The 9,884-nt window shown below is 60.5% G+C and overlaps 1 protein-coding gene across 1 annotated transcript in view; it reads right to left on the bottom strand.

The window, feature by feature from the left end:
- Positions 1–9,884, bottom strand: part of CRTAC1 (cartilage acidic protein 1) — a 27,204-nt gene that overhangs the window by 13,180 nt on the left and 4,140 nt on the right. The window lies entirely within an intron of this gene.

Genomic DNA, 9,884 nt, shown 5'->3' with positions numbered 1-9,884 from the left:
CCAAGCCCCATTCTGAGAAAAAGCAAGCACGGAGGACGAGAATCGCTGTTGCCCTGCATAGCGTTCCGGGCAGCGGTTACAACCAGCAAGAGAATTCCCGGCTAACAGCTTCTCTCTGGCGGGGAAGCTGGCTGGCTGCGGGGGGCTCCCGGCTCTCTGGAGAGGAGCGGCACCCCCGCCGTCACCCCGTGGGTGCTGGGGCGTGGGTGGCACTTGGGACACTGGTCATGGCTCCCCACCTCCTGTGAGGGCAGCTGGGGCGACGGGGCGAGCAGAGCCAGGACTCTGCCCCGGCGTGGGTGCAGTGGGAGTTTGCCTCACAGAGCAGTGCAACTGCTGGCACAGAAGGGGGAAAGGGAGCGGAGCTGGGCAGCCCCCATAGTGCAACACCCAGCCGCATGCCGAGGGCTCAGCACCCTCCCTGTGCTATCACCCTGCAGCTCACCCACCTCCCTCTGCAGGGACCCCGGGAGTGGATGTCTCCTGGCAGCCAGTCTGAACGGCAAGACAGGCCCCATCTCAGGCCACACAAGACACTGACTTGGCCAAAATCTTGTAGCTAGTGGATGCCTGAGGCAGGATTGCGCTTAGCCCGCAAGCCTGCCTTCCCTGACATGTCTTTCTCCTGCGTGGCTGCTGCGGGGCTGGACACAGCTCTCCATGTGTCTGGATGAAGAAAGCGGCTGTGGCAGGGGCTGGGACAGCACTGGCACGGCACAAGGCTACGAGGTCTCCCCAGTGGAGCGTGTTTGCAGGTGCCCAGTATAAAGCCTGGGACTGTGGCCACCAGGAGAGACAGAAGGAGACACCGGGAGAGACATGCTGGGAGACAGCAGGAGCTGCAGGAGCCTGTGCCATGCAGGCTGCTTCGAGTGGCTAATCACCTGCCCTGCTAAAACTCTTATTTCTCATTTGAACGTGTCTGGCTACAGCTTCTGCCTGTTGCCACAGTTCTTCTCTCCCTGCTGGATTCAAGAGCTCTCCAGCCATACTGATTGTCTCCCACGAAGGTGCTTCCACATGGCCATCAAGTACCCATTGATTTTATTTCTGATGACCCCTGCTTTCAAGGTGCCTAGCTGAGCACTGGGGTTGCTGCGTGGCTGCCTGCTGCAAGGTCCCCACAGGCAGCACAGCGCACTGTGGGGCACTGCCGTGGGGCAGGAACCGCCCCTGCTCTCTGCATTTGCCATGGAGAGGCTGGAATGCTGAGCAAACCCACTGGGGCTGGGAGGCCAGCGTGACTGTCACATGTGTGCAATGTTGCACTCACGTGTCCTCGTGTACCTCAGAGCCGTGGCTGTGCTCTGCCTGCCGGTGGCTTCGAGCCCCAGTGCCTGGCTGCAGCTTTGCACGCGTGTGTGCGCTCCGGGCACGCACTCCCTCTTCTGAGTCCTTAGCTCATCCCAGATTTAGTAACCACCTGGGTAATTATTAGCACAAACTCTGTAAACTGACTCCCAACGCCCTCCCTGCAACTGGCAGGTACAGAACAGAAATGCCGGCAGGAAGCCAGCTCGAGCATGCCAAGACTGTGAATGGTGCTGGACACACCGTCTCCCCGGGGCTGCAAACCCAGCGTGCTGGCACACCAGGGCTCAGCCCTGGCCCTGAGTGCATGCACACCCGCCGGCAGACATGGGCAGGCCTGGCGGCACGCCAGCACAGTGTACACGTGCACCTGCACACGCGTGTGTGTGCATAGGTGTGCATGCATGATGTGCCCAGATGGACACTCAGCGTGGTGCACACACGCAGCTCTGCAGGTGCACACGTTGTGTTAGCAGGGATGAGCTCACACCATGACACCCTGTGGGTACACACACACTGTGTGCATGCTGGGCACACGTGCTGAGAGGGCCTTGCACGCTGCAGCCCCCAGCCCATGGTACTGGCACCCAGCAGGGTGATTTTTCACTTGTGGGGCTGCAAGACGCTCCCCGATACCCGCTGTCAGAGCCCCTTGGTGCCCTTTCCATGAATGCTGCCACCCTGCTGGGTTGGGACATTTCTTTGGGGAATGAGAGCAGCCAAAAGGCACCTTAGCGTAACAACTGCTGTGGCCGTAAGCCACAGCCCTGCATCAGTCCATGTGCCCTGTGCTGGCCCATCCTGCCATCTCCATCCCACCCCTCTGATCGCATCCACATGGGGGGCGCAGTGGGGCAAGCACCCCAGGGTGGGACATGGGTCTCTGCAAGGAGCTGTGGAGGGGAGGGCAGAGCATCTGTGAAACGAGCTGAGATGTATGCAGGGACATTCGCAGGGTGGTGAGGCAGGGCATGGGCGCTGGAGCGTGGGGAGCCTGGCTGTGCGGCGCACAGGGGGATGTGCAGGGGATGGTGGTGGCGGCGGTGGGGACAATGCACAGGAAATTAGAGCGAGCGGCAGGCAGACACGCTGCGGGGGGAAGGGAGCCTCTGTGCTCCACTGAGGCTGCATGCAGGCAGGAGGAGGCTCTTCTGCTGAGCAGGGGACAGTGTGAGCATCAGGCACCTCCTCGCACACCCAGGACCTCCCCTTTACCATCCCCAGGACAGAGGTGTCCTGGCTGTCCCTGGCCCTTGTTCCTGGGGTGCTTGCCCCATCCATGCCAACCCTCTGGCAGCTGGAAGCCCTGACACCCTGCATCCTTGTGCCTGGCGGCTCATCTGCCCCTCCAGGATCCCCAGGGGTAGAAGGGAGCAGGATTCTGGGGACGAGTCTGCCCCTTCGTTGCATTGCAGTGGGCAGAAGGCTGGCACAGGGCTGTTAGCTGGCAGTGCCAAGTGCTCCAGCCAGCTGGGGTGAGCCTGTGGGGTGGCAGTGGCAGGTGACCCCCATCTGGTCCTCACAGGGACAGCACTGCTCTGGGAGCTGGAGGACCCTCAGCAGGATGGGAATCCACTCAGGATCAGCTGGATTCATGGAGAACCCAGTCTGTCCCCTCCAGCAAATTCCAGCTGGTGTGACACAAGCTGGGTGCAGGTGAGCAGAGCAGTGCTGACTCAAGGCACTAACCTCCAGGATACTTCACTGGGGCCGTCACTCCTCTTTCTAGAGCACCGTGAAGGCCGAGACACCTGCACACAGCCTGGTGGGTACACAGCATGAGCACACACTGTCAGCACACTCACATGCACACGTGCAGCAGTCTGTGCAGCTGCCCTGTCTGCACATACTCTCTGCACACACACGATGTGTGACCACTCAATGTGCTGCTGAAATGCTGGGGTTTCAATCCCAAGCCCCGAATTAAGGTTGACATATGGGTGATTCCCACAGCCCTTCCCAAAGGGGGGGTGAGTTTGCCTTTAGGCTTCCCTCCAGGGTGGGGCCGGCCTTGCAGGGAGAGCCATTGGGTGAATGACCCCAGGGGTCTGCATTCAGTAACCCAAGGTCAGGTGTCCCACTTGGGGATAAAAGCTGGGACCCCTTGCAGGCAGGGGCAGTGTCTGTGTGTGAGGTGGATGCCCTGTGCAGAGTTCCCTGTTGGGGAAGGACCTCCTGCCTCCCTGGGACTGGGCTCCAGTCAGGTCTGGCTTTTGTAAATGTGGGCTGTGTAGAGATTCAGTATGTGGCTTCCTTGGTCTCATGTATTTGGCTTGTTGACTCAGTTGTCTCCAATCCCTTCTATGGGAGACTGTATTTCACCTTTTTTTCCACCCATTGCTGGTCGTGTGGTGGTGGTGTTGGGGTCAGTGGGATTGATGTTGATTATGTATAATCTGACTGACTTGTTTGTCCCCTCAGCACTCACCCATGTACTGACCCTTTTGTATCAAATACAATTTGGTTATTGGTTCATCTTTATGCTGGCTGTGTCCTTTATGCTAGGCCTGATAATTGGCAAAACAGCTGCCCAAATGCATGCGTAGCCCGTGCACACATGCACATCTGCGCTCACATGTGTATGCACCCCACTGTGCACTCTGCCCTGGGTACCACTGCTTGCTGCACCCACCAGCACAGCTGGGTGGGCTGCACCAGCCACCCTTGCTGCTTTTTGGCACTAGAAGAGGGCACGTGCTGTCACCACAGCATGCTGCGGGATCCCTCAGCTGCTGAGCCAACCCTGGCTTCTGTCTGGCTCTGCTCCCTTCCCCAGGGAGCTGTGCTGGGACCTTTCTGCTCTGAGGGTCTAATTTCCACCCTAAATGTATTCATGGATAATTTATCCCCAGTCATTCCTGTGCTAACGTTGTCTTTTAGCTGAAATAGCTCTTCTCCTCCCTGGTGTTTACCCCTCTGATGTATTTATAGTGAGCACTCCATTCCCCCGCAGTCTGCACTGTGCTGGGCACAAACCGCTGTCCTCCCATCGCAGTCTCCCAGGCTCTGCCTCCCCTGGCAGTCCTGCAACACCTCTGTTCCTCTCCCAGTTTGGCTCCAGCTCAGGCAGGATCCCTGAGGCCCATGTAGGGCCGCAAGCAAGTCCCTACCCCTGCCAGAAATGCCTCTCCTGGTTCCTCCTAGGATTCCTTTTGACTCTCCCATGACTGCATGCCTGTCGTGCCATGGCTCACAGCGATGGACTTCCACGCTCAGCCGGCTGCTCTCTCAGTGCTTCTTCTCCCCACTGTCCCCTCCCTGTCACTGTCTGGCAGTGGCTGACCTCCTGCCTTGCCAGCAGACCCCTGCCTGCTCTGGTCCTGCACCCCAGGCCAGCCTGCTGCTCCCCATAGCTGGGGACCTCCTAGCTCGGGGGGTAATTTTGTGCTGGGGGGGCTGGCAGTGACCTGGGGACTGCCACCCATCCCAGTGGCTCCCTGTGAGTTGCTGCCTCCCAGCACCCTTCTCCAGTCCCCTCCTCCTGCCAGCAAGGTCCCTCTTAGGTGCTAGCTGGGCATGGAAACCCCTGGTGAGGCATTATCACAGAGGCCAAGTCAACACTGAGGTGTGTTTAATCTTGTCTTCCAGTCCCTTTCGTCACAGGTTAACTGCACCCTTGGCAGCAGCAGGGTGCAAAGGCTGGGCCCTAGGCGCTGCCCACCCTAGGGGACCCCAGGGGTGCCCAGCCCCTGTCCCGGGACCTCTGGCCCTGTGGCTTTCTCCCACCGAGCCCCTGGCTCTGCTCAGCCTCCTTGGTCCCCTCATGGTCCCCAGGCACTACTGTCGCCGTGTGCAGTGCCCCCAGGTCCCCACTTGGACTCTTCCTGTCGCCGGGACATCATTAGAAATGTTAATTATTAATTATCACTAAAAGCCCTTTTTGCTGCATTGCTGTTCTCTGCCTATCTCTCTGCCCCATGCTGCCTGTAACCAGATCCGCCCGTGCTTGCCTCCCGCCTCACAGTCCTCGTCCCTGCCTTCCCTCGCTACCTGCTGGGGCACAGGGTGGGGGAGTGCCCTCACTCCCCCACCCCGCTGCATGACGTGGCCCCATGGGACAAGGCGGACTTGTCCCGCCTGGGATCCTGGAGCTGTGGTGGGCATGGCGGTGAACCAGTGCCAGCACTCAGACCAGGGACTGCCCTGACCCGTGCCATGAGAGGGGACAGCAGGCCAGAGGAGAGACCTGGCTGACACTGAAATGGAGCCGGGGACCATCAGCTCTTCTTGGCCAGGGATGATGGCATCCCTCGTGAAAGGAGCACTGGGATGGGGGTCCCTGGCTGGGGGGGTTTCAGCAGGGTGGAGGCAATGGACTGTGCTCTAGCCCACGCAGGCATCATCCCTGGCTGGGGAAGAGCAAGCAGGCTGCAGGGAAACCTGGGGCACTGCTGCCAGCTGGCTGGGTCTGGCAGGATCTGTGGGGCTGGTACACACAGCTGGCTGCATGGAGGAGCTGTGCAGCTGCAGGGAGCCAGGGGGATGCCCAGCTTGCCCAGTTCAGCCTCCTCTGCCAGGGCTCCTGAAAGCTTTATCAGCCCTGAGTGGATCCTACTGATGAATCAATTCAAATCACGGTTTATTGAAAGCAGCCAGGTTCCTTCCCAAGGGGCAGCAGTTGTCACCCCATACGGCGGCACTGCCATGGCCAGTACTAGGCGAGATTGGGAGCTGCTTCCAGTCACAGAATCCCCAAGCACTGTCTGCCAGGCAGAAACTGACTCCTGGCAGCATCTCTGCCAGCCAAAGCTGGCCACAGCACTCTAGTACCTCCTAGGGACAAGGATGAGCCAATGGAGCAGGCTGCAACACAGTACCAATGGGGCTACCTCGAGTTAGGATAAAACCTGGATGCCCCCTAAAAAGTGTCTTCTGTTTAGTCCCCCCCACCTCCTGAAGGAGCCAAGCTATCTAGGTTAGCAAGCTCCTCAGTCTAGGGCTGTCACTGGCCACCCCATGCTGCTGAACAGTCCTTCTGAGAGTGCTGGAAAGCAAGACAATAGCGAGGAGACAACAGTGATAGCTCAGGGAGAAGCGTTCGGGGGGCAGGCTCCCGGGGGAGTGCAGGGAGGAGCACCCAGGCCGCTCCTGGAGCAGAATTGATTCCTGCAGCACAAACGCTGCCTTTTGTGCCTGTTCTTGTGGATGTGCAGGAAAATGGGGAGCAAGAGACCCCGGCTCCTCCCTTCCACAGCCAGCCCACTCTCCTAGGGGCATGGCCCCATTGCCTCCCTGCCTGTGAGCTGCCAGCAGCATCAGAGCCTGCCCGCACCACGGGCTGTTTCCCCACATTATACAGCGCTGTCACGAGCTGCTGAGTCCCCAGGTGTTTGGTGAAATAATGCAAAACAGATCTAATCCACCCCAGCCCTGAGCTCTCTGCAGTCCCCTCCCTGCAGGCTAAGTGTGTCCCCTGGCTGGGCATGGGGGAAAGACCCAGGGCTGCGGGTGTTCTGGGTGCCCCCAGCATGCTGTGATTCCCTCCTTGCCCCTGCGTGCCCATTGCAGCTCCCCAGGGCTTTTCTCTGCCAAAAGCGCTCTGTAAGCATTTGCTCCGCAGCAATAAATCAGAGGGATGCTCACACGAGCATGGGCCAGCGCTGGGCTCCCTGGGACTGGGGCGCAGCAAGGCGCTGGAGGCGATGCTCGATCCAAGAACAACTCATTTATTTCCCAACACCTAACTGCTAATCCCAGTGTTCACAGCTCAGGGCGGGGGTCCCAGGCCACACTGGCATGTCTTTGATCTCCCTGGGTTGTCTGGCTCCTTTAGAGCTGGAGTAGAGCAAGCAGGGACTCCTCTGTACCCTGTGTGCGGTCCCAGAGGGTCCCCAGGGCTGGCTGGGGGCTGAAGTGGTTGCAGCAGCCTCAGTACCCCAGAACAAGGTGGTTCCCTGTCCCCGGACCATGCCTGGCTGTTGGTGTTTCTCCTGCTCACAGCATGGCAGGGAGCTGGTGGGGGCAGCTAAAACCCCTTCCCCCTCTGACACCCCCATGTGTGTGTTGAGCTGGCAAGTTCTCAGCTCCCTGAGAGTCACAGGGATGACAGGCTCTCTGGCGACTGGGAGGAAGCTCCAGGGCTCAGAGGCAGGGCTGGGAGAGAAAAGGCTGCCTGGGGAGCCAAAGCAGAGCTGAGGTTGCCCTGTGCTGCCCCTCCTTCCCACCCTGAGGCCCAGCGCAGGATGCTGCATAAGCGGGAGCTGGATGAACAGCTCGCCTGCCATCAGACCCAGATCGGGGGTGCTGACAGCTCCTTTCTCTCCCCCACTACTCCTTTCAGCCTGTGCCTCCCCACGGCCCCGGCTGACGCAGTTGCAGATGAACAGACAAGGAGAGCCAGGCAGCACTCCCGGCCCGCTCTGCCATCCCCTGGGAGGCACAGACATGGCAGCTTTAGATCAAGACTCTTTGGAATCAAGAGCAGCCCCAGCTATCAGCAGACAGCGGCCAGCCAGCTCCCGGCACTTGCTCCCACTGCCTGCATGGCATGGGCAGTGGGTTTTAGGACACTGAGGCAACCAGGACTGAGCACCTGGGGCATGGCTGGGCTGGGGGCAGACCCGGCAGCAAGAGCCAACACTCTGCCCAGCAGTGGGAGCCCAGTGCCACCCTCTCTGTGCAGAACATCAGTCAGCTCCTGGGGAATGGGATGTCCATGCCTGGGAAGACTCCCAGGACCCCTGAGACCCCGCTAGCCCAGGAGAAGGTGGGACATGTCCAAGCAAAGTCCCGCAGCCCCACTCTAGGGTAGCTGACCTCAGGAATTGGTGCAAGAGGGGTGCCTTTACACTACCCCCTTGTTCTCACCCATGCCCTCTTTCCTGGAGAGCGTGGGGGTGGGGGTGTCAGAGGTGCAGTGGGTCCCTGTCCCCGTGGGTGGCAGTCTGGAGGGTACCACAGTGGCTGTTGTGGGAGGCAGGAGCACAGACACAGCTGCTGGGGCTGGAGGGGACATGTGAGGATGTCTCCAGCAGGGGAAAACGGACGGGTTCCTTCTGCAGCCCACACCTCCCAGCGCTTGGACCGTGCTGCTGCTGCCATGGAAACTGCCGTGGAGCATCATCCTGCTGCACTGGCCAGGGCAACCAGGCCACCTCGGTCTCCAGCTTTCCTTGGGCTCTGTCCACAGGCACCCAAGTTGACAGGGTGGGAGAGGTTGGGTGTTCTGTGCCCACCACACTCCATGGGTCACCCTGGGGCAGTGATGGGAGAGGGGGCACACCTCGGTGGGACGCCCAGGGCAAGGCAGGGACGGAGAGGCTGGGGAAGTGCTGGCAGGGGGTGTCTGGTGCCATTCCCAGACAAACCCAGCTCCCACGCGGCCAGGGGCTCCACGCTGCTTGGCCTCCCACAAACATAAATCATTTTCTAATTTATAACATGAATAATTGATTTTGCCTCTGTAGCTGGCGATAAATCTCCTGTGCGCACATGCATAAGAAAATAATAATAATGAAAGCGATCAGGATCTGCTGCCATCGATTACTTGCGAGAGGGACCACGGTCCCCTGTGTGCTACAGCAGGCTGGGGCAGGGGCTGTTCCCTGGGGGATGCCCAGTGGCTCTGCCTGGTGTGAACCTTCCTTGTCCTACACAGAGTACACAGCTGGGCCAGGATGACCCTACATATCTGAGTCTGAGCCCCTGTGGCTGTACTGGGATCCCTTGGGGCAGTCGGGGACGTCTGAGTCCTTCAGGGCATCCCAGACCTCAGGCATTAGCCCTGTAGCTGCCCCCAAGGAGCAAGAAGATGCTTGTCACAGCCCCATGCACTGGTGCCCTATGCAGTGCCTCAGTGACACCTTGCCAAGGTGGCAGGGAGCTGCTGTGGTCCCTGGTCACTCAGCAGCTGTGCAGCCTCTGGGGAGCCGCAGAAGCCACGTTGGCTCTGCCGGCTGCCTGGGCATCAGCCTGGGCACTGGCCTTGCATCCCACCACAGGCAGGTGGTGTGCATGCTATGGGGCACTGCTCCTCTCTCACCTGCACCATGAGGCTGCCGGGGGAGCACCTGCTTGGGAATTGCATCGAAGAGCTTCAGCTCATTAGGAAGCAGACCCTGGAGAGGGGGGGTGGGCAGACACCCCCTGTCCACCAGCCAGACAAACCAGGGTGGCTGCACCAGCCTGCCCAAAGCCTTCACAGCCCTGTGCCCCAGTGAGCCCGGTCACAGCCGTGCTCTGCCCTCGGCCCGCAGTGAGAGCAGGTCCCACACCTGCCCTGCAGCCCCTGGGCTGCCCCCTCTCCCCTGCCAGCCCTCGCCCTGCCTGTGGGAGAGTCCAGCCCTGTTCCCCAGGGCGCCCCATCCTTCCCTGGCAGGTGCAGGCCCCAGGTTGGGAGCGCTCTGCAGCATCAGCGCCTCATTGGGAGCTGGCGAGTGCTCGGGGCCCCGGGCACGCTCCCCTCGCTGCCTTCGAGTGCGTGCGAACCCTGGGGGCCCCCTTCGTTACCTGCCCGGCGCAGGCAGGCTGCTCCTCGCCAAACCCCAGGAAGGAAGCGGAGCAAGCCTGCCAGGCGCAGGCACCTTCTGCCGTCGGGGCAGCCGGCGCGCCGGCCAGCCCGCAGCCCTGCGGCC

Source organism: Athene cunicularia (assembly GCF_003259725.1).
Source record: "Athene cunicularia isolate RWA chromosome 6 unlocalized genomic scaffold, athCun1 chr6_part1, whole genome shotgun sequence".
NCBI lineage: Eukaryota > Metazoa > Chordata > Aves > Strigiformes > Strigidae > Athene > Athene cunicularia.
This window is presented reverse-complemented; position numbering and strand designations above follow the sequence as displayed.